Consider the following 26,734-nt stretch of genomic DNA (forward strand, 5'->3'; position numbering starts at 1 on the left):
GGACAGATCGTGGAAACAGAAACTAAACAGGGACACAGTGAAACTAACAGAAGTTATGAAACAAATGGACCTGACAGATATCTACAGAACATTTTATCCTAAAACAAAAGGATATACCTTCTTCTCAGCACCTCACGGGACCTTCTCCAAAATTGACCATATAATTGGTCACAAAACAGGCCTCAATAGATACAAAAATATTGAAATTGTCCCATGTATCCTATCAGACCACCATGGCCTAAGACTGATCTTCAATAACAACATAAATAATGGAAAGTCAACATTCACGTGGAAACTGAATAACACTCTTCTCAATGATACCTTGGTCAAGGAAGGAATAAAGAAAGAAATTAAAGACTTTTTAGAGTTTAATGAAAATGAAGCCACAACGTACCCAAACCTATGGGACACAATGAAAGCATTTCTAAGAGGGAAACTCATAGCGCTGAGTGCCTCCAAGAAGAAACGGGAGACAGCACATACTAGCAGCTTGACAACACATCTAAAAGCCCTAGAAAAAAAGGAAGCAAATTCACCCAAGAGGAGTAGACGGCAGGAAATAATCAAACTCAGGGGTGAAATCAACCAAGTGGAAACAAGAAGAACTATTCAAAGAATTAACCAAACGAGGAGTTGGTTCTTTGAGAAAATCAACAAGATAGATAAACCCTTAGCTAGACTCACTAAAGGGCACAGGGACAAAATCCTAATTAACAAAATCAGAAATGAAAAGGGAGACATAACAACAGATCCTGAAGAAATCCAAAACACCATCAGATCCTTCTACAAAAGGCTATACTCAACAAAACTGGAAAACCTGGACGAAATGGACAAATTTCTGGACAGATACCAGGTACCAAAGTTGAATCAGGATCAAGTTGACCATCTAAACAGTCCCATATCACCTAAAGAAATAGAAGCAGTTGTTAATAGTCTCCCAACCAAAGAAAGCTCAGGACCAGATGGGTTTAGTGCAGAGTTCTACCAGACCTTCAAAGAAGATCTAATTCCAATTCTGCACAAACTATTTCACAAAATAGAAGTAGAAGGTACTCTACCCAACTCATTTTATGAAGCCACTATTACTCTGATACCTAAACCACAGAAAGACCCAACAAAGATAGAGAACTTCAGACCAATTTCTCTTATGAATATCGATGCAAAAATCCTCAATAAAATTCTCGCTAACCGAATCCAAGAACACATTAAAGCAATCATCCATCCTGACCAAGTAGGTTTTATTCCAGGGATGCAGGGATGGTTTAATATACGAAAATCCATCAATGTAATCCATTATATAAACAAACTCAAAGACAAAAACCACATGATCATCTCGTTAGATGCAGAAAAAGCATTTGACAAGATCCAACACCCATTCATGATAAAAGTTTTGGAAAGATCAGGAATTCAAGGCCCATACCTAAACATGATAAAAGCAATCTACAGCAAACCAGTAGCCAACATCAAAGTAAATGGAGAGAAGCTGGAAGCAATCCCACTAAAATCAGGGACTAGACAAGGCTGCCCACTTTCTCCCTACCTTTTCAACATAGTACTTGAAGTATTAGCCAGAGCAATTCGACAACAAAAGGAGATCAAGGGGATACAAATTGGAAAAGAGGAAGTCAAAATATCACTTTTTGCAGATGATATGATAGTATATATAAGTGACCCTAAAAATTCTACCAGAGAACTCCTAAACCTGATAAACAGCTTCGGTGAAGTAGCTGGATATAAAATAAACTCAAACAAGTCAATGGCCTTTCTCTATACACAGAATAAACAGGCTGAGAAAGAAATTAGGGAAACAACACCCTTCTCAATAGTCACAAATAATATAAAATATCTTTGCGTGACTCTAACTAAGGAAGTGAAAGATCTGTATGATAAAAACTTCAAATCTCTGAAGAAAGAAATTAAGGAAGATCTCAGAAGATGGAAAGATCTCCCATGCTCATGGATTGACAGGATCAACATTGTAAAAATGGCTATCTTGCCAAAAGCAATCTACAGATTCAATGCAATCCCCATCAAAATTCCAACTCAATTCTTCAACGAATTGGAAGGAGCAATTTGCAAATTTGTCTGGAATAACAAAAAACCTAGGATAGCAAAAAGTCTTCTCAAGGATAAAAGAACTTCTGGCGGAATCACCATGCCAGACCTAAAGCTTTACTACAGAGCAATTGTGATAAAAACTGCATGGTACTGGTATAGAGACAGACAAGTAGACCAATGGAATAGAATTGAAGACCCAGAAATGAACCCACACACCTATGGTCACTTGATCTTCGACAAGGGAGCTAAAACCATCCAGTGGAAGAAAGACAGCATTTTCAACAATTGGTGCTGGCACAACTGGTTGTTATCGTGTAGAAGAATGCGAATCGATCCATACTTATCTCCTTGTACTAAGGTCAAATCTAAGTGGATCAAGGAACTTCACATAAAACCAGAGACACTGAAACTTATAGAGGAGAAAGTGGGGAAAAGCCTTGAAGATATGGGCACAGGGGAAAAATTCCTGAACAGAACAGCAATGGCTTGTGCTGTAAGATCGAGAATTGACAAATGGGACCTAATGAAACTCCAAAGTTTCTGCAAGGCAAAAGACACCGTCAATAAGACAAAAAGACCACCAACAGATTGGGAAAGGATCTTTACCTATCCTAAATCAGATAGGGGACTAATTACCAACATATATAAAGAACTCAAGAAGGTGGACTTCAGAAAATCAAATAACCCCATTAAAAAATGGGGCTCAGAACTGAACAAAGAATTCTCACCTGAGGAATACCGAATGGCAGAGAAGCACTTGAAAAAATGTTCAACATCCTTAATCATCAGGGAAATGCAAATCAAAACAACCCTGAGATTCCACCTCACACCAGTCAGAATGGCTAAGATCAAAAATTCAGGTGACAGCAGATGCTGGCGAGGATGTGGAGAAAGAGGAACACTCCTCCATTGTTGGTGGGATTGCAGGCTTGTACAACCACTCTGGAAATCCGTCTGGCGGTTCCTCAGAAAATTGGACATAGTACTACTAGAAAATCCAGCAATACCTCTCCTGTGCATATATCCAGAAGATGCCCCAACTGGTAAGAAGGACACATGCTCCACTATGTTCATAGCAGCCTTATTTATAATAGCCAGAAGCTGGAAAGAACCTAGATGCCCCTCAACAGAGGAATGGATACAGAAAATGTGGTACATCTACACAATGGAGTACTACTCAGCTATTAAAAAGAATGAATTTATGAAATTCCTAGCCAAATGGATGGACCTGGAGGGCATCATCCTGAGTGAGGTAACACATTCACAAAGAAACTCACACAATATGTATTCACTGATAAGTGGATATTAGCCCCAAACCTAGGATACCCAAGATATAAGATATAATTTGCTAAACACATGAAACTCAAGAAGAATGGAGACTGAAGTGTGGACACTATGCCGCTCCTTAGATTTGGGAACAAAACACCCATGGAAGGAGTTACAGAGACGGAGTTTGGAGCTGAGATGAAAGGATGGACCATGTAGAGACTGCCATATCCAGGGATCCACCCCATAATCAGCATCCAAACGCTGACACCATTGCATACACTAGCAAGATTTTATTGAAAGGAAGCAGATGTAGCTGTCTCTTGTGAGACTATGCCGGGGCCCAGCAAACACAGAAGTGGATGCTCACAGTCAGCTAATGGATGGATCATAGGGCTCCCAATGGAGGAGCTAGAGAAAGTAGCCAAGGAGCTAAAGGGATCTGCAACCCTATAGGTGGAACAACATTATGAGCTAACCAGTACCCCGGAGCTCTTGACTCTAGCTGCATATATATCAAAAGATGGCCTAGTCGGCCATCACTGGAAAGAGAGGCCCATTGGACTTGCAAACTTTATATGCCCCAGTACAGGGGAACACCAGGGCCAAAAAGGGGGAGTGGGTGGGCAGGGGAGTGGGGGTGGGTGGATATGGGGGACTTTTGGTATAGCATTGGAAATGTAAATGAGTTAAATACCTAATAAAAAATGGAAAAAAAAAAGATTTAAAATAATGACACTATAAAAAAAAACTATGTTTTAACTAAGAAAGAGTTTATTAAGAATCTATTGAAACTTTTATATGCCATATGTAGCAGACTAAAACTTCTTTGTGCCACGGTTGACTATAGCTTTATGAAAATAAATGTTCATTTTTTTTACATAAAATTAATGAATATTTAAGTAACAGAAATATTACGGTGCTAGAACTGGGTGGCAAATCTGTGTTGTAAGGGTGTGTCTGGGTATTAATTTCAAGTACCTTCATTAGAAAATAGAAAACATCATACTATTTTCATTCACACTCAAGAGAAATCATGTCTGTGAAAATGCTGTACTCTTCAGGGACTTGACAGAGACGAGGATCCAATCTGTCTTTCTTTGACTAGTGAGTCTCTGGAGAAAGAATTCAGACTAGTTCTTATGAATTAAATCTCTTTTGTGGCAATAAGCATTAATAGTTTGAAGGTTAGTCTCTCCTTATAAAGATGAGTATTCTCACTCATTCTGTAGGAACTTAGCCCCGATTGAGTAGATACTTTGAAGAAAAATCAATTATGAAAGAATGCTAACAGTGCCCAAAGTACCACTTCCACCTACCTACTCATTTGTAATTGTTAGGAAAACAATAGTAAATAATTTGGCCTCTGACTGTGAATTTTAGCAATTAAACTTCTGATGTATCAGACTGCCAGCTGTGGAAATGGGCTTCTTGGCTTCCATTTTTTAGTTACTTATAACAATTTGCTTAATTACTGAACCATAAAGCAGACAAAACTCATTAAGAAATGAGATGCCAGGCAAGAAGTGCAGATGCACATTACTAGTGGCCATGACCTGTGGCAGAGCTCTCTAGCATTCTTGAGCAAAGACACTTAAAATGTTTTCACAGAAGTGAACCTAGATCGGCTGCCTGTATGCATATGAGAAAATTGTTTACAACTGCTTTGAGAGAGCTATGTGCAAGGTATACTCACTCTGTATACCCTGCTTTGGCATACAAAGGGTATTGAGCCTACAGACCAGTGTTTTCCAACTCTTGGATTGTGACCTCATTGACAGTTTCCAGTCAGATATCCCACATACCAGATATTTATATTATGACTCATAACAGTAGCAAAATTACAGTTATGAAACAGTAACCAAATGATTTTTTGGGTGGGTGGGAAGTTCACCACAATGTGAGGAACTGTATGAAAGGGCCATAGCATGAGGAAGGTTGACCAAATAAAAATTAGTTTTGGGAACATAAATCCATTAATCAATAGAGGATTATAAAACATCTGCTAGCAATTCCATTAAAATATACCATTAAAAGGAGCAAAAAAAACCCTATATGAATTTTTATAATTAAGCTACAAAGTATGTTTCATATCTATTGTTGCAACTAATTTAACTTTTTCAGGTATGTCAGTAGTAGACCTTTGGTGTAAGGTCATAGTTTCCAACACTTATCAGGATTTGTGATAACGGAAAATCTACCTTGCAATTGCTGTGATGCTCACCCGGTTCTTTGTTACTCATAAATCCTGATATGACTTCACAGAAGGAACCATTTAACATTTCAATCTAAAAATGTGCCTTTGTGAAATTGCTAGGATATGGCTACCTACACATGACCCACATAATAGCACTGGTCCCATTCTCTGTTTGGGCTCATCATATCTAGGCCCAGAGTAGGTAACTATAAATGTTAATTTAAAATCCTTAGTATAGGATCAAGACTTTCTTTCATTTTTATGATTTTTGATAATTTCATAAATTATAGAAATAATTTTAGCTTCCCCATCTACTCATTTTACCTACTCTTCTGCTACCCTGACTTCAAGATCATGACCTCTTCTTCTACAATAACTATTTTCAACATATATACACATGAATATCTCTATCTCTCTCTATGCTACATATTGAGCCCATTTAGAACTGTAATTGTTTACATGTTTTTCTGGTTGACCATTTGAATTTGAATAGCCCATGGGGCTTGTCCTAGAAAAAGACTGTTTCTATTCCCACAGCTTTTGATTTTTGCTTATAGATAGTTACTTAGAGGTGGGATCTTGTGATAGTGCCAGAATAAGAGTTGAATAATTCAAATATCTTTAACACATGCATGATAGTTGTAATAACTATCAAAATGGCACTAACTATATCACACTAAACTCATAAGAATGCTATGACGACCTGAATACTTTAATAGCTATATTGATGATGCAAAACCTCATTTTCAGAATATATTCTCTGATTTAGAATATAAAAAATAAAATCATCATTGTCATAAGATGTAATATGCATTGAATTATTTAAGTCATAAATAAAGCTAATTGTGAATAGAATTAATCTAATGTATATTTAATAGTACAAACACTTTGGAGATGAACATATTCTTAGAAAATTAATTATTTCAAAACACAAGTGCTATACTGAGTGTTTTAAAAGTGCATTATAAAGGTTCAATGAAAAGATCTTAAGAAAACCTATTATTTGATACAATTTACCTAATTTAAAAATGAAAAGAAAACAGCGTTACCTTTATTCCCTCAGATGAGGTGATGAGAGGAGAGTGCAAGCCAAGGTGTTCAAATTCTTGGCTTTGGCTGAGCCCATAATGTTTCTATCTTAGTTAGATCCCTAGGCCTAGGTCTGGAAGCTTCTAGCCTGCATCCAATCTAATCTTCTGCAAACCTGAACCTTGAAGGTTTCAACTTCTTGCCTTCATCTGCTAACCTAGGTCTATAATGTTTCAGACCGTAAACTTACTGTTGAATAAACTCAAACTTTCTAGCTTTTTCTGAACTCTGGCTGGCTGGTTCCAACCAATTGTTCTGATTCAAATACATTTCTCTCAGCTTCTGACTGAATTGGTCTGCTTAGAAAGACTGCCTCTGAGTTCTTTGTATATATTGTATATTAGCACAGATCGTCTTTTAAGGTTTTAAAGATCTTTTTCCCAATCTGTTGGTTGACGTTTTGTCCCATTGACAGTATCCTTTGTCTAACAGAAGCTTTGCAATTTTATGAGGTCCCGTTTGTTGATTCATGATCATAGATCATAAACCATTGGTGTTCTCTTCAGGAAAATTTCCCCTGTGCCCATGTGTTTAAGGCTTTCCCCACTTTCTCTTCTATTAGATTCAGTGTATCTGATTTTATGTGGTGGTCCTTAATCCACTTGGATTTGAGCTTCTTACAGCGAGATAAGAATGGATAAGTTTTCATCCGTCTATATGTTGACCACCAGTTGAACCAGCACCACTTGTTGAAAATGCTGTCCCTTTTTCCTCACTGGATGGTTTAACTTTTTTGTCAAAGATCAAGTAACCACAGGTGTGTAGGGTCCTTTCTGGATCTTCAATTCTATTTAATTGATCTACCTGCCTTTCACTATGCCAATACCATGCAGTTTTTATCACTATTGCTCTGTAGTACAGCTTGAGGTCAGGACTGGTGATTCTCCCAAAAGTTCTTTAATTGTTAAGAAAAGTTTTTGCTATCCTGGGTTTTTTTGTTATGGGAAATGAATTTTCAAATTTCTCTTTCTGGCTCTACGAGGAATTAAGTTGGAATTTTGATGGGGATTGCATTGAATCTGTAGATTGCTTTCGGCAATATTTACATTTTTACTATATTTATCCTACCAATCCAGGAGCATGGGAAATCTTTCCATCTTCTGAGGTCTTCCTTGATTTCTTTCTTTAGAGACTTGATGTTCTCAGAAGATGTTCCAACATATAATAAGGACACATGCTCCACTATATTCATAGTAGCCACATTTATAATAGCCAGAAGCTGGAAACAACCCACATGTCCAACAGAGGAATTGATGCAGAAAATATGGTGCACTTACACAGCGGAATACTACACAGCAATTAAAAACAATGACTTCATGAAATTCTTAGGCAAATGGATGGGGCTTGAAAACATCACCCTGAGTGAGGTAATTCAGTCACAATTAGGACACACGTGATATGCACTCACTGATAAGTGGATATTAGTCTAAAAGCTTAGAATAGCTAACCTACAATTTACAGACCACATGAACCTCAAGAAGGAAGATCAAAGTTTGGATGCTTTAGTGTTTCTTGGGCGAACAGAACACTCACAGAAGGAAATATGGAGACAAAGTCTGGAGCAGAGACTGAAGGAAAGGCTATCCAGTGACTGCCCTACCTGGGAATCCATCCTGTATACAGTCACCAAACCCAGATGCTACTGCTGTGGAGTACTTGCTGACAGGAGCCTAATATGGCTGTCTCCTGAAAGGCTCTGCCAGAGCCTGACAAATACAGAGGAGGATGCTTGCAGCCAACCATTGTTTTGAGCATCGAGTACCTGAAGGATGAATTGGAAAAGGAACTGAAAGAGCTAAGGGGGTTTGCATTACCATGAGGGGAGCAGAAGTGTCAACCAGCCAGATCGCCCAGAGCTTCTGGGGACAGGAGCACCAACTAAAGAGTATATACATTGTGAGACCCATGGCTCGGGCTGCATAGGTGGGAGAGGATAGACTTGTTGGACATTGGTGAGAGGAACAGCCCTTGGGCCTAAAGGGGTTTGATGCCTCAGTGTAGGGGAATGCCAGGACTGGAAGCCAGGAGTGGTTGGGTGGGTAGGGGAGTACCCTTATAGAGGTAGATGGATGTAGGGTGGGGCATCGTGTAGGGGGTGTCCAGAGGAGAAACCTGGAAAGGGGATAACATTTGAAATGTAAATAAAGAAAATATACAATAAAAAAGAAAGAAAGGAAGAAAGAAAGAAAGAAAGAAAGAAAGAAAGAAAGGAAGGAAGGAAGGAAGGAAGAGAAAGAAGGGAAAGAAAGAAAGAAAGAAAGAAAGAAAGAAAGAAAGAAAGAAAGAAAGAAAGAAAGAAAGAAAGAAAGGAAGGAAGGAAGGAAGGAAGGAAGGAAGGAAGGAAGGAAGGGAGGGAAAGAAAGGAAAGAAAGAAAGAAAGAAAGAAAGAAAGAGAAAGAAGGACAGAAAAGAAAGAGAGAGAGAAAGAAAGAAAGAAAGAAAAGAAAGAAAGAGAGAGAGAGAGAGAGAGAGAGAGAGAGAGAGAGAGAAAGCAAGAAAGCAAGCAAGCCTGCCTCTGAATTCTATCAACTGAACTGCTCAGAACTGATCTGTACATAACTGCATTCCAAACTGAACTAAACAACTCAACTGAAATGAGTTGAACTCAATTCTCTTTTCCTCATTGCTCTTTAAGTAGCCTCTCTTTTCTGCCTGATCTGCTGAGAGCTGGTCATATCCTATTTCTGGCTCATTCTGTCATGTCTTTCTCTGATTCATCAATTTGTCTGTTCTTCAGTTAGAAGTTACTGTTTGGAATTAAAGATGAGTCAAGGGTATGCCTGTATTCCAGCCAGAGTGATTAAAGGAATGTATTTTGGCCAGAGAAATTAAAAGTGTGTGACATGCTCAGGTGGATCATATCCTTGAATATGATCCTTCCCAGAGCAGCCGTGTAGATAAATTAAAATTCGTCTATATTTTACACTAGCAAAAAAAAGAAAAAAAGAAAAAAGAAAAAAAGATAGAAAAAAGAAAAAAGAAAAAAGGAGAGAAAAGAAAAGAAAAGAAAAGGAAAGGAAAGGAAAGAAAAGAAAAGAAAATTGAAAGTTCTACTTGGAAAAATATGAGATTAGTGAAGAGTGAAGTTGGTGTTAGGAATTCAGAGGACTGAAGGGAGGGAAAACTGATGGGCTATTTTGTATGAGGGTAAAATAAAAAAAAATCCAAAAAAAACATTTAATTAATTAAAAATCATATATCTAGCCAATATCTAGGAGTTAAATATTAGAGAGCTAGATAGTCTTTTCTTTTTTTTTTTTAGATTTAAGTTGCTTTTTATTTATTTATTTTTTCATTTTTTATTAGGTATTTAGCTCATTTACATTTCCAATGCTATACCAAAAGTCCCCCATACCCACCCACCCCCACTCCCCTACCACCCACTCCCCCTTTTTGGCCCTGGCGTTCCCCTGTACTGGGGCATATAAAGTTTGCGTGTCCAATGGGCCTCTCTTTCCAGTGATGGCCGACTAGGCCATCTTTTAATACACATGCAGCTAGAGTCAAGAGCTCCGGGGTACTGGTTAGTTCATAATGTTGTTCCACCTATAGGGTTGCAGATCCCTTTAGCTCCTTGGGTACTTTCTCTAGCTCCTCCATTGGGAGCCCTGTGATCCATCCATTAGCTGACTGTGAGCATTCACTTTTGTGTTTGCTAGGCCCCGGCATAGTCTCACAAGAGACAGCTACATCTGGGTCCTTTCGATAAAATCTTGCTAGTGTATGCAATGGTGTCAGTGTTTGGATGCTGATTATGGGGTGGATCCCTGGATAAGGCAGTCTCTACATGGTCCATCCTTTCGTCTCAGCTCCAAACTTTGTCTCTGTAACTCCTTCCATGGGTGTTTTGTTCCCCCTTCTAAAGAGGGGCATAGTGTCCACACTTCAGTCTTCATTTTTCTTGAGTTTCATGTGTTTAGCAAATTGTATCTTATATCTTGGGTATCCTAGGTTTTGGACTAATATCCACTTATCAGTGAGTACATATTGTGTGAGTTCCTTTGTGAATGTGTTACCTCACTCAGGATGATGCCCTCCAGGTTCATCCATTTGTCTAGGAATTTCATAAATTCATTCTTTTTAATAGCTGAGTAGTACTCCATTGTGTAGATGTACCACATTTTCTGATAGTCTTTTCTTAGGAAATCAGTTTTATTACAGTTAAAGGTCATTACAAATAGACAAAATAAGTGCAGTAGTTACATAGCTAGTTGTGTACTAAACGCCTATTTTTCTAATACCTCTTCCTCCTGACTGTTATCCTCTCTTGAAAGTTTCTTCAGGAATCAAATTTATCCATTACATTAAAATATTTATTTAATTGTATTATTTGTGTGCTTATGCATGTGTTTTGGCTAAGTACCATATGTGTATCTGGTGCACATAGATCCAAAAGAAGATGCTGGGGATAAGTCATTCTGGTATTTAACACAAAGAAGTAGAGTTTAAAAAAGAACAGGGAAACTTTCATTTATTTGATATTTTCATATCAAAATACCATAAAATTCTGTTAGCATGAATACTTCTCAGTTTTAAATAAGGTTATAAAATAAAAAGAAACATTATTTACACAAATTAACTGTTTTGTTTTTTTTTTTGTTTGTTTGTTTTTTTTTTAAATCCAATCTCATTTCAGTCTTTTGGTGGACATTTAGGATTGGGAACTTGACATTTTGACATTTGAGTAGACATTTTCCCTTGAGGGAAAGCGACTTCCCTTGCCTCAGCAGCCATTGACTAGACTGTGTTTTTTCATCTAAGTTTGGGTCCATGTTTTTTTTCATCTTGGGGTTTGTGTGTCATGTGTACAGAAGACACACTTTGGTAGCTGTTGTTCTTGACCTTGGGCTTTTATATTTCTGTCTCTTTTCTTCATGATATTCCCTGAGCCTTATGTGTAGGGCTTGCAGTAAAGATGCTACATTTGAAAATAAGCATCTCAGAGTAACTTATTCTCTATATTTGACTAGTTGTACATCTCTGCACTAATCCTCATCTGCTGGAAAAGATGATTCTTTAATTAGAGGTGACAGCTATACTTATTCATGGGGTTAAGGGCAAGTATTCAAATAGAAGTTGAAAACTATAATTTAGCAAAATGTGAGTAGTAGTCCTCTGTGATATATGTCATCTGAAGTCCAGTTTCTTGGCTATATTTATAGAGCTAGGCCAGAAATTCCTTTTAAGGTCAGTGTCATAATTACAATTAGAGAACTATTGGTTATGCCCAACTTAAAAGTACCACCTTTCCACAACTGGCAATATCTTGCTAGTCTAGACATTAACATTCACACACTTTCCACATGCATAGAAATATTGATAATTTTACCATCATGGCACCTTCCACAGTACTTTACAACACTATAAAAGCTGGAACTCATAGAAGAGATGTTCCAGTTATTAACAGCTTTATTTCTCCAAGTACTCTGAATTAGTGAATTCTTACTTTCATGTTTTTATAGACAAAGCAGAGTAATGCAAATAAGCTATAATGTGTAATCATTAATTCCTTTCTCACTTCTGCTTTCATAGTACCTGTGCTCCACTAATCTCTTATGGGGAGATCCTTCTACCACTTCCAGTGGCACCTTTCTAACTTCCAGGCCATTCCAAGTTATATGCTCAAACCTTAAGATGTGCATCAAAGACTTGTAAGAGGACATGCTGTGTTTGTCTTTTTATCCTGGGTTAATTTACTGAGTATAATCGTTTTCAACTACAAAATATTTAGTCAACACATTATTTAATTTTTTAGATAAGTTAATATTTAATTATTCTAGCACCAATCAAGATTTGTACCTGATTTAATTGTCTGCTACAGATAACTATGTATGAAATACTAAAAACTCTACAAATCCATTGAATCAAATTCTACATACTAAAATCAGTGAATATTAATATTATGTGTCACACTGCTTACTGTCATTAATATTTTCAGATAATTTTGATTCCGTTAATCTTATTTGCTACTACCTTGGCTTACCTGCCCACTCCTACCAATACCATCCCATGTTTTCCTTGTGAGAGTTTCAATAGATATATATTATTTTTAAATTAGATTAAGGTTATAAATAATAAAGTTGACCTTTCACATATTTTATGGAAACTTTCCTTTATTTGCCATAAAATGAAAAAAGAAAAATATTATATTAAATATTTAGCATCAGTACTGTGTTAAATGTGTCCATATGATGGTAAAGTCATGCCTGTAATAAAATATAAGATAGATTTACTATTCTAATAAACTATTTTACCCAGTTTTAATATGCCCAGCTCTAAGTTACACAGTACAGTTAAGTATCCAATATGCATTCATAGAAGCATGTGTTTGAAAATGCAGCACATTTGAAAATGCATCCAGAAGAATCTAATGGTGTCCAGTAGAGAATAAAGTAACTAATTGAATTTTGTAATATAGCCAATAACAGGATTTTCAAAGTGCATGGTATTTGCAAGCAAAGTGCTTTATTATCTATAATGTTGAGGCAGATCACAGAAAGTAGAATTAAATTTTCTTACATCCAAGTGATTTCTTTACAATGGTTAATGAGGAAGAGGTTCACTCTAATGACTTTGATATCAATAATTTGAGTGACATTTCCCTTCCAACATTCTCTTTATACTTATGACAAAAGTCATCATTGCATTACACTAAATGTCAATAAGAGAGGGGGATATCTTGGATTATTGATAGATTTATGGATACAATTTAGGATAAGAAAAATCTGGAAAATAAGATTTCATCTAGCAGATATGTCTAACATTTTGACCTTGTCATAATATCAAGCATTTTGTCATAATATATTGTCCTAATGTAATAATGCATTGTCAGAACTGTACAAATAGACTACAAAAATTTAAAACTATACTTTAAGTAAGTCTATGATATTTGTCTTAACTCATTTTCATAGGTACATTTGCTAGCATGTAGATTCCGAGCAACTGTTCAATCATGCCTGAAAGACCCCATTTCTGACGTACCATTGGACAAGCTTTTTATCCTAATTATAAATTTTAATTGTTTTCAACAGAATTAAATAAAACAGTCTAGAAAAAATAATTAATTTTGTATATCTTTCTTAATAAACGACCTTAAAAATAATTTCTATAGACAGCTGCTATATGTAAATAAATGTGAAGAGGTTAATATTTCCTACCACTTACATGTTGATATGTGGGCCTGCATCAGTTTTATGAATGTCAACATCTGATACAATGCTCCTGCATAAGGGCAAAGACTAATTTGTTAATTAAAGAAATGAGATTCAGAGTGGCCACAGTTTGCCAAGTTTGCCAAAATTTCTAGCACTGGCTTACGGCTAGACTTTAATTTGATGGTGAAAGTACTAAAAGATATCTCAATACTCAGTGAGGATGTGAGATAAAGAATACACTGAGACTGCACAAGCTGAGCCATGCATAATGTTCAATGAGATCTTTTTCTTTTGTGCTAGAGTGAGATAATATATTTCAGAATAATATTTTCTTTGTAAAATTCTTTAAAAAGATTGCCCAAGAAAGAAAATTCATGGTTCTGTGTTTAAATGTTCAAAGTAGATAACACCTTAATAGAATCATCTGTTAATTCTATATCCATGCAACACACAAAATCTCTCCTAAAGACTTTAGTACTTCTGTGAAATATATTCCTTATGAAATAACAATATAGAAAAATATGTTTATAAATAAGTTATTCATCTGAAATTCTCAAAATTTCATTATTTTTTCCAGATAATTAAACATTTTGCTTTGAAAACTTATGGGTATATATCAATAAACACATAAACATTAATTAGAACATTTAATGAAACATTATAATATATAGTAGGATCATATTATAAAAGAATGAGATGCAAGGCTTGGAGAGACAGCACAGAAGTTAACAACATTTGCTGCTTTACAGAGAACATGTGCTCAGTACTATTAACCAAGTTTTAGCTAACAACAACCTGTAATTCTATTTCTAGGAAAACTGAGGTTCTTTCTGACCTGTGAAGGCACCAGGAAGCATGTGATATACACATATGTGTGTAGACTTCCTGCTCATTACTTACAGGCTTTTGATTTCTTAGGAAACAAGAACATACTTTATTTAAAGAAGGTTTAGTTTGAATCACAAATTTAGACATCTATCCATGCTCTTGGGAACCTCGATTGTTTAGTGAGTATTTAAACAAATAATTTCTAATCAATAGTAGAAAGTAGACAATCAATAATACAAAGAAAAAATCAATAGTTCACAGACATACAATCAACTCAAGTGTTTGAAAGTAAGAGGATACCTTAATTTTACTACGAAGATTCAGATTAAAAAATGAGCATCAGGATGTACAAGAGTTTAATAGCAGTAAATAAATGTATAAATTTAAATAATAAGAGAAATAACCATATATGCTGTTTCGGTGTGTTAATTCATAAAAGTGTTTATAAATATAAAATATAAATATAACATTACAATTCACATTAAGTGAGGCAATGCAATCTATCTTTTATGTTTCAGAATATTTAAATAAATACATGAGGTAAGAATTTTTCTTATCTAGGGACAGAAGAATTGTTTTGAGAATTGATTATAGGACTATTAACTTAGACAAGAGTAGCACAGAAGAAAAAACAGTGATAAAAAGCCTTGGTTTCAATTATTGAATTGATGTCAGTAATACACAAATACAAGATACCAGAAATTATATAGTTGACATAAATTTTGGCAAAATATTAATAAAATGTGATAAAGAATATTATCTACAAAAATGCAGCAGGGGAGGAAATCGTGTGGATTTGCACATATATATAAACACATGCATAAAAATAACTTAAATGTTTGTCCAAGTACATTTTAATAATTTTCATATTTTTGACATTATAATAACATAATTTTCCCATTTTCTTTACTCCATTATACTCTCCCCAACAAACCTTACTCTATTTCAAATTTCTGTTCCCTATTTCTTCAGTTATTGGTATTTTTTGTTTGTTTGTTTGTATTTTTATTTGTTTGGGTTTTTTTTTTACTTAATTGTATAGCATAAGATACACACATTCTGAACAGTGTGTATAATATTATTCATATATATTAGAAATCATTGCAAAAGATGAAAGGAATAGAGACTTGTTTATGTGTTTGTTTGTTTTTGAGATTGTTGCTAAGCAATGAAGGAAGCTACTACATTAAGTTTGACAAGCATGGCTGCCTTAACCAAGTATGTTTTTATAGGACTTCTAAATGAAGGAATTGTGCTAAAGAATCAACATATCCAAAATGCACGTTTGGGGGGTTGATTGCCATTCTCTCATCAATGAATTTTTTCTCATTATCAAAAGGAAACGAACTTTAGACATTCAATTAATAAGTAAACAAGAAAGACCATAAACTATCAGGAAGTCCTTCAACAAGTATTCCTCATAAAGCCATTTTTAATTGATACTATGATAACACTATTTCCCCTTCTTTTTCACTATTTAAAAGTGATCATTGCTGAAAATCACTTGTTTTGGTATACTTCATCGATTTCATGAATTTTACCAAATTTTAATACAACATGGATATAAAAAAAGGAAAAAGGAAGAGAAAGTATCCTCGAGATGTGTTTCTAGCAGCAAATTTTCATTGTACAATCATTGGCATCATATGATTTGAGAATCAGAGTTAGAAAAAGACTGAAAGAAATTGCAATTGACAGGAATTCTCAGACAACCAAAATGCTAACTTAAAAACAAACAAACAAAAAAACAAAAAGAGAGTAAATGTTGAAGTTTTTGTTCTAACTCATGTTTCTTATTTTTTTCAATATATTTTAAGAGATAACATCTGGTCCACTAATATATTCTTGAAAAATTTGAATTATAATATTTTAACATTAATATTTTCAAAGGGCTAAATGAAAAGATGAAGAAGTAGTATCATATGTTAACAAATGTAACAATTCTTAAAGCACATATATGCATATATATATGTACATATACATATATATTATATCTTTCACAGTATAGACATTATAGCATATTTAGATTCCATTAGTTATATCAGATGGTTTTTAAATATAAAAATTTCAACTTACTGGGAAGGACAGAAGACAATATATCTGTTGCTATTAATCATGATTTTAGTTTGACAGACCAAGAAATTAAAAAAGATTCAAACAGAAATTGTACTAATCACAAAAAGATATTAAATATCTGATAAATATTTGTAATATAAATTTCAAAATGAAATTCAAGAAAAATATTGTGCATATTGTATCACACAAAGTAAATAAAAAAATTAGCATTTTTTAATATTTCCATTGTCTGCTCTGTGTCTTTTCTAATAAATTCACAGTTATTATATCAAATAAAAGCATATCACATAAGCTGTTAGATCAGATCTTATTTCAAATGAGGGAATCCACCCTCTTAGTTCCTAATTTTTACTATGGATTTTTCCTTAAGAAAGTCTATCTTATCTTGCCACATAGAATTATATTCAAAATGGAATCCCATTGACTTGTTTCTATCAATTTCTCTAACCTTAAAATTATTTTTTAGAAAACTGAGTGTTTTCCTATTTTCTCATTCGCACTAAGATCTCATTTCAATCCAGTTTTGTGTTTTGATAATTTAAAAGGTACGATTCATATTTAAGAATATAATCTCTTCAAATGGAAATATTAAATATAAAGCTTTAATAACATTTAATCTACTGTAATCACTGCCATATAAAACATTTGTGTTCTATGTCAGGTAAAACAAGTCACTAAATATCATATTTTTGCTGGTAAGGTTGCTATATAATTGTGATTTAATATATGACATTAAGAAGCCCTGCCCCCATGTTATTTCTGATTGGTAAAGACGACAACAGCTAATATCTGGGCAGAAAACATAGGTGGGTTTTAGGTTTCATGAGCTTGGAATCTGAGAGGAATCATGAAGGAAAGACTACAGGAGTAGGAAAAAGCCATCATGGTTTAGGAGTCAAGAGAATGAGGCCCTGTGGGCAAGTCAATTAGAATTCAGAATAGCTGAAAGGGAACATATTAAGTTATAACTTGGGATTATCAATAGGAAAGTAACAGCATCGAAGATGGGCAGCTGCCCAGCTTTTGTACTCTTTAAGGCTTATTATTATAAATATAAAGGTTGTATGTATTTGTCATCCAGCAATTTAAATGTTCTCAAGCAGGATAGAAATGGTGGGCCAGGACTAAATAATTACAACACCATTCTATACTTAATTTACAATATATTTGTAAATAGTTTAACGATCTGAAAATACAGTTTTAAGTCAGTAATAAAGTATATATTTATGTCTAATAAAACATGATAAAGAAGTATATGGCCCTCCCGGTCCGAGCAGCACAGGGTAGCTAGGGAGCACAGTCCTCTGACTACCGCCAGCTACCCACAACACCCACCAAGCGATCTTAAGACTTCTGGTGAAACATATATAAAGAACTCAAGAAGGTGGACTTCAGAAAATCAAATAACCCCATTAAAAAATGGGGCTCAGAACTGAACAAAGATTTCTCACCTGAGGAATACCGAATGGCAGAGAAGCACCTGAAAAAATGTTCAACATCCTTAATCATCAGGGAAATGCAAATCAAAACAACCCTGAGATTCCACCTCACACCAGTCAGAATGTCTAAGATCAAAAATTCAGGTGACAGCAGATGCTGGCGAGGATGTGGAGAAAGAGGAACACTCCTCCATTGTTGGTGGGATTGCAGGCTTGTACAACCACTCTGGAAATCCGTCTGGCGGTTCCTCAGAAAATTGGACATAGTACTACTAGAAAATCCAGCAATACCTCTCCTGGGCATATATCCAGAAGATGCCCCAACTGGTAAGAAGGACACATGCTCCACTATCTTCATAGTGGCCTTATTTATTATAGCCAGAAGCTGGAAAGAACCCAGATGCCCCTCAATAGAGGAATGGATACAGAAAATGTGGCACATCTACACAATGGAGTACTACTCAGCTATTAAAAAGAATGAATTTATGAAATTCCTAGCCAAATGGATGGACCTGGAGGGTATCATCCTGAGTGAGGTAACACATTCACAATGAAACTCACACAATATGTACTCACTGATAAGTGGATATTAGCACAAAACCTAGGACACCCAAGATATAAGATACAATTTGCTAAACACATGAAACTCAAGAAAAATGAAGACTGAAGTGTGGACACTATACCCCTCCTTAGAAGTGGGAACAAAACACCCTTGGAAGGACTTACAGAGACAAAGTTTGGAGCTGAGATGAAAGGATGGACCATGTAGAGACTGCCTTATCCAGGGATCCACCCCATAATCAGCATCCAAACGCTGACACCATTGCATACACTAGCAAGATTTTATCGAAAGGACCCAGATGTAGCTGTCTCTTGTGAGACTATGCCGGGGCCTAGCAAACACAGAAGTGGATGCCCACAGTCAGCTAAGGGATGGATCACAGGGCTCCCAATGGAGGAGCTAGAGAAAGTACCCAAGGAGCTAAAGGGATCTGCAACCCTATAGGTGGATCAACATTATGAACTAACCAGTACCCCGGAGCTCTTGACTCTAGCTGCATATGTATCAAAGGATGGCCTAGTCGGCCATCACCAGAAAGAGAGGCCCATTGGACACACAAACTTTATATGCCCCAGAACAGGGGAACGTCAGGGCCAAAAAGGGGGAGTGGGCGGGTAAGGGAGTGGGGGTGGGGGGGTATGGTGGAATTTTGGTATAGCATTGGAAATGTAAATGAGCTAAATACCTAATAAAAAATGGAAAGAAAAAAAAAAAGAACAACAACAACAAAAAAAAAAGACCTCTGGTGAGTGGAACACAGCATCTGCTCCAATCCAATCGTGCAGGACTTGAGACTGCATTAGTCAGGGAAGCAAAAACCCTGTCTGAGTAGGGGCACAAGCCCCTTCAAGTACGAGCAGCACCAGGGTAGCTAGGGCGCACAGTCGGCTGACTACTGCCAGATACCCACAACACCAGCCACACAATCATAAGAATTCTGAGGATTGGGATCTGCCCGGCGTGGGAGCACTTTGCCTGAGCATCAGCAGCAGACATCTCGGTTCCGGGACCCCGTCAAGTGTATCCTGTACAGGCAGGTGACCCCATTTTCCTGGCCAGCGGATAGGGACCTGCCTGGCATGGGAGCGCTTTGCCTGAGCATTGGCAGCAGACATCTTAGTTCCGGGACCCTGCCTAGTGTACCCTGCACAGATATCATGGTTCCACCACCCCACCGAGTGTATCCTGCACAGCTCCAGAGAATACCAGATGGTGAAAGGCAAATGTAAGAATCCTACTAACAGAAATCAAGACCACTCACCATCATCAGAACGCAGCACTCCCACCCCACCTAGTCCTGGGCACCCCAACACAACCGAAAAGCTACACCCGAATTTAAAAGCATATCTCATGATGATGGTAGAGGAAATCAAGAAGAACTTTAATAACTCACTTAAAGAAATACAGGAGAACACTGCTAAAGAGTTACAAGTCCTTAAAGAAAAGCAGGAAAACACAACCAAACAGGTAGAAGTCCTTATAGAAAAACAGGAAAACACATCCAAACAGGTGATGGAAATGAACAAAACCATACTAGACCTAAAAAGGGAAGTAGACACAATAAAGAAAACTCAAAGTGAGGCAACACTGGAGATAGAAACCCTAGGAAAGAAATCTGGAACCATAGACGCGAGCATCAGCAACAGAATACAAGAGATGGAAGAGAGAATCTCAGGTGCAGAATATTTCATAGAGAACATCAGCACAACAATCAAAGATAATGCAAAACGCAAAAAGATTCTAACTCAAAACATCCAGGAAATCCAGGACACAATGAGAAGACCAAACCTACGGATAATAGGAGTTGATGAGAATGAAGATTTTCAACTTAAAGGGCCAGAAAATATATTCAACAAAATTATAGAAGAAAACTTCCCAAACCTAAAGAATGACATGCTCATGAACATACAAGAAGCCTACAGAACTCCAAATAGACTGGACCAGAAAAGAAATTCCTCCCGACACACAATAATCAGAACAACAAATGCACTAAATAAAGAGAGAATATTAAAAGCAGTAAGGGAGAAAGGTCAAGTAACATATAAATGCAGACCTATCAGAATTACACCAGACTTTTCACCAGAGACTATGAAAGCCAGAAGAGCCTGGACAGATGTTATACAGACACTGAGAGAACACAAATTCCAGCCCAGGCTACTATACCTGGCAAAACTCTCACTTACCATAGATGGAGAAACCAAAGTATTCCACGACAAAACCAAATTCACACAATATCTTTCCACGAATCCAGCCCTTCAAAGGATAATAACAGAAAAGAAGCAATACAAGGACAGAAATCACGCCCTAGAACAAGCAAGAAAGTAATCCCTCAACAAACCAAAAAGAAGACAGCCACAAGAACAGAATGCCAACTCTAACAACAAAAATAAAAGGAAGCAACAATTACTTTTCCTTAATACCTCTTAATATCAATGGACTCAATTCCCCAATAAAAAGACATAGACTAACAGACTGGCTACACAAACAGGACCCAACATTTTGCTGCTTACAGGAAACCCATCTCAGGGAAAAAGACAGACACTACCTCAGAGAGAAAGGCTGGAAAAAATTTTCCAAGCAAATGGTCTGAAGAAACAAGCTGGAGTAGCCATTCTAATATCGGATAAAATCGACTTTCAACCCAAACTTATCAAAAAAGACAAGGAGGGACACTTCATACTCATCAAAGGTAAAATCCTCCAAGAGGAACTCTCAATTCTGAATATCTATGCTCCAAATTCTAGGGCAGCCAGATTCATTAAAGACACTTTAGTAAATCTCAAAGCACACATTGCACCTCACACAAAAATAGTGGGAGACTTCAACACACCACTTTCATCAATGGACAGATCTTGGAAACAGAAACTAAACAGGGACACAGTGAAACTAACAGAAGTTATAAAACAAATGGATCTGACAGATATCTACAGAACATTTTATCCTAAAACAAAAAGATATACCTTCTTCTCAGCACCTCATGGTACCTTCTCCAAAATTGACCATATAATTGGCCACAAAACAGGCCTCAACAGATACAAAAATATTGAAATTGTCCCATGTATCCTAGCAGACCACCATGGCCTAAGGCTGATCTTCAATAACAACATAAATAATGGAAAGCCAGCATTCACGTGGAAACTGAACAACACTCTTCTCAATGATACCTTGGTCAAGGAAGGAATAAAGAAAGAAATTAAAGACTTTTTAGAGTTTAATGAAAATGAAGCCACAATGTACCCAAACCTTTGGGACACAATGAAAGCATATCTAAGAGGGAAACTCATAGCTCTGAGTGCCTCCAAGAAGAAAAGGGAGAGAGCACATACTAGCAGCTTGACAACACATCTAAAAGCTCTAGAAAAAAGGAAGCAAATTCACCCAAGAGGAGTAGATGGCAGGAAATAATCAAACTCAGGGGTGAAATCAACCAAGTGGAAACAAGAAGAACTATTCAAAGAATTAACCAAACGAGGAGTTGGTTCTTTGAGAAAATCAACAAGATAGATAAACCCTTAGCTAGACTCACTAGAGGGCACAGGGACAACATCCTAATTAACAAAATCAGAAATGAAAAGGGAGACATAACAACAGATCATGAAGAAATCCAAAACACCATCAGATCCTTCTACAAAAGGCTATACTCAACAAAACTGAAAACCTGGATGAAATGGACAAATTTCTAGACAGATACTAGGTACCAAAGTTAAATCAGGATCAAGTTAACGATCTAAACAGGCCCATATCCTCTAAGGAAATAGAAGCAGTCATTAATAGTCTCCCAACCAAAAAAAAAGCCCAGGACCAGATGGGTTTACTGCAGAGTGCTACCAGACCTTCAAAGAAGATCTAATCCCAGTTCTGCACAAACTATTCCACAAAATAGAAATTGAGGAAACTCTACCCAACTCATTCTATGAAGCCACAATTACTCTGATACCTAAACCACAGAAAGATCCAACAAAGATAGAGAACTCCAGACCAATTTCTCTTATGAATATCGATGCAAAAATCCTCAATAAAATTCTTGCTAACCGAATCCAAGAACACATTAAAGCAATCATCCATCCTGACCAAGTAGGTTTTATTCCAGGGATGCAGAGATGGTTTAATGTACGAAAATCCATCAATGTATTCCATTATATAAACAAACTCAAAGACAAAAACCACATGATCATCTCATTATATGCGGAAAAAGCATTCGACAAGATCCAACACCCATTCATGATAAAAATCTTGGAAAGATCAGGAATTCAAGGCCCATACCTAAACATGATAAAAGCAATCTACAGCAAATCAGTAGCCAACATCAATGTAGATGGTGAGAAGCTGGAAGCAATCCCACTAAAATCAGGGACTAGACAAGGCTGCCAACTTTCTCCCTGCCTCTTCAACATAGTACTTGAAGTACTAGCCAGAGCAATTCGACAACAAAAGGGAGATCAGGGGGATGTAAATTGGAAAAAATGAAGTTAAAATATCACTTTTTGCAGATGATATGATAGTATATATAAGTGACCCTAAAAATTCCACCAGAGAACTCCTAAACCTAATAAATAGCTTCGGTGAAGTAGCTGGATATAAAATTAACTCAAACAAGTCAATGGCCTTTCTCTACACAAAGAATAAACAGGCTGAGAAAGAAATTAGAAAAACAACACCCTTCTCAATAGTCACAAATAATATAAAATATCTTGGCGTGACTCTAACTAAGGAAGTGAGAGATCTGTATGATAAAAACTTCAAGTCTCTGAAGAAAGAAATTAAAGAAGATCACAGAAGATGGAAAGGTCTCCCATGCTCATGGACTGGCAGGATCAACATTGTAAAAATGGCTATCTTGCCAAAAGCAATCTACAGAATCAATGCAATCCCCATCAAAATTCCAACTCAATTCTTCAACGAATTAGAAAGAGCAATCTGCAAATTCATCTGGAATAACAAAAAAACCTAGGATTGCAAAAGCTCTTCTCAAGGATAAAAGTACCTCTGGTGGAATCACCATGCCTGACTTAAAGCTTTACTACAGAGCAATTGTGATAAAAACTGCATGGTACTGGTATAGTGCCAGACAAGTAGACCAATGGAATAGAATTGAAGACCCAGAAATGAACCCACACACCTATGGTCACTTGATCTTTGACAAGAAAGCTAAAACCATCCAGTGGAAAAAAGACAGCATTTTCAACAAATGGTGCTTCCACAACTGGTTGATATCATGTAGAAGAATGTGAATCGACCCATTCCTCTCTCCTTGTACTAAGGTCAAATCTAAGTGGATCAAGGAACTCCACATAAAACCAGAGACACTGAAACTTATAGAGGAGAAAGTGGGAAAAGCCTTGAAGATATGGGCACAGGGAAAAAATTCCTGAATAGAACAGCAATGGCTTGTGCTTTAAGATCGAGGATTGACAAATGGGACCTCATGAAACTGCAAAGCTTCTGCAAGGCAAAAGACACTGTCAATAAGACAAAAAGACCACCAACAGATTGGGAAAGGATCTTTACCTATCTTAAATCAGATAGGGGACTAATATTCAATATATATAAAGAACTCAAGAGGGTGGACTCCAGAAAATATAATAGCCCCCTTAAAAAATGGTACTCAGAGCTGGACAAAGAATTGCCACCTGAGGAATACCGAAAGGCTGAGAAACACCTGAAAAAATGTTCAACATCCTTAATCATCAGTGAAATGCAAATCAAAACAACCCTGAGATTCTACCTCACACCAGTCAGAATAGCTAAGATCAAAAATTCAGGTGACAGCAGATGCTGGCGAGGATGTGGAGAAAGAGGAACACCCCTTCATTGTTGTTGGGATTGCAAGCTTGTACAACCACTCTGGAAATCAGTCTGGCGGTTCCCCCGAAAATTGGACATAGTACTACTGGAGGATCCCGCAATACCTCTCCTGGGCATAGATCCAGAAGATGTCCCAACCGGTAAGAAGGACACATGCTCCACTATGTTCATACCAGCCTTATTTATAATAGCCAAAAGCTGGAAAGAACCCAGATTTCCCTCAGCAGAGGAATGGATACAAAAAATGTGGTGCATTTACACAATGGAGTACTACTCAGCTATTAAAAAGAACGAATTTATGAAATTCCTAGGCAAATAGATGGACCTGGAGGGCATCATCCTGATTGAGGTAACCCAATCACAAAAGAACTCAAATGAAATATACTCACTGATAAGTGGATATTAACCCAGAAACTTAGTATAGCGAGATATAAGGTACAATATGTAAAACATATGAAACTGAAGAAGAACGAAGACCAAAGTGTGGACACTTTGCTTATTCTTAGAATTGGAAACAATCACCCATGGAAGGAGTTACAGAGACAAAGTTTGGAGCTGAGACAAAAGGTTGGTCCATCTAGAGACTGCCATATCCAGGGATCCATCCCATAATTAGCCTCCAAGCGATGACACCATTGCATACACTAGCAAGCCTTTGTTGCAAGGACGGTGATATAGCTGTCCCTTGTGAGACTAGGCCGGTGCATAGCAAACACAGAAGTGGATGCTCACATTCAACTATTGGATCGATCACAGGGTCCCCAATGGAGGAGCTAGAGAAAGTATCCAAGGAGCTAAAGAGATCTGCAACCCTCTCGGAGGAACAACATTATGAACTAACCAGTACCCCAGAGCTCTTGACTCTAGCTGCATATGTATCAAAGGATGGCCTAGTTGGCATCACCGGAAAGAGAGGCCCATTGGTCAATCAAACGTTATATGCCCTAGTACAGGGGAATGCCAGGGCCAAAAAATGGGAATGGGTGGGTAGGAGAGTGTGGGGGGGGGGGACTTTTGGGATAGCAGTGGAAATGTAATTGAAGAAAATATGTAATAAAAAAAATTCATGCAAACCTTAAAAAAAAGTAGTATATGAGTACAAAACATGTTTATAGATATAAAATGTCAATGTCAAGAATTTTTTTCAATCTTTTCCTACCTTGTATTTTCTTTCTTTCTTCCTTTCTTCCTTTCTTCCTTTCTTCCTTTCTATTTCTCTCTCTCTCTCTCTCTCTCTCTCTCTCTCTTTTCCTTTCTTTCTTTTTTTTTCTTTCCATTTTTTATTAGGTATTTAGCTCATTTACATTTCCAATGCTATACCAAAAGTCCCCCATACCCACCCACCCCCACTCCGCTACCCGCCCACTCCCCCTTTTTGGCCCTGGCGTTCCCCTGTTCTGGGGCATATAAAGTTTGTGTGTCCAATGGGCCTCTCTTTCCAGTGATGGCCGACTAGGCCATCTTTTGATACATATGCAGCTAGAGTCAAGAGCTCCGGGGTACTGGTTAGTTCATAATGTTGATCCACCTATAGGGTTGCAGATCCCTTTAGCTCCTTGGGTACTTTCTCTAGCTCCTCCATTGGGAGCCCTGTGATCCATCCATTAGCTGACTGTGGGCATCCACTTCTGTGTTTGCTAGGCCCCGGCATAGTCTCACAAGAGACAGCTACATCTGGGTCCTTTCGATAAAATCTTGCTAGTGTATGCAATGGTGTCAGCGTTTGGATGCTGATTATGGGGTGGATCCCTGGATAAGGCAGTCTCTACATGGTCCACCCTTTAATCTCAGCTCCAAACTTTGTCTCTGTAACTCCTTCCAAGGGTGTTTTGTTCCCACTTCTAAGGAGGGGCATAGTGTCCACACTTCAGTCTTCATTTTTCTTGAGTATCATGTGTTTAGGAAATTGTATCTTATATCTTGGGTATCCTAGGTTTTGGGCTAATATCCACTTATCAGTGAGTACATATTGTGTGAGTTCCTTTGTGAATGTGTTACCTCACTCAGGATGATGCCCTCCAGGTCCATCCATTTGGCTAGGAATTTCATAAATTCATTCTTTTTAATAGCTGAGTAGTACTCCATTGTGTAGATGTACCACATTTTCTGTATCCATTCCTCTGTTGAGGGGCATCTGGGTTCTTTCCAGCTTCTGGCTATTATAAATAATGCTGCTATGAACATAGTGGAGCATGTGTCCTTCTTACCAGTTGGGGCATCTTCTGGATATATGCCCAGGAGAGGTATTGCTGGATCCTCC

Source organism: Mus musculus, chromosome 6 (assembly GCF_000001635.26).
Source record: "Mus musculus strain C57BL/6J chromosome 6, GRCm38.p6 C57BL/6J".
Taxonomy (NCBI): Eukaryota; Metazoa; Chordata; class Mammalia; order Rodentia; family Muridae; genus Mus; species Mus musculus.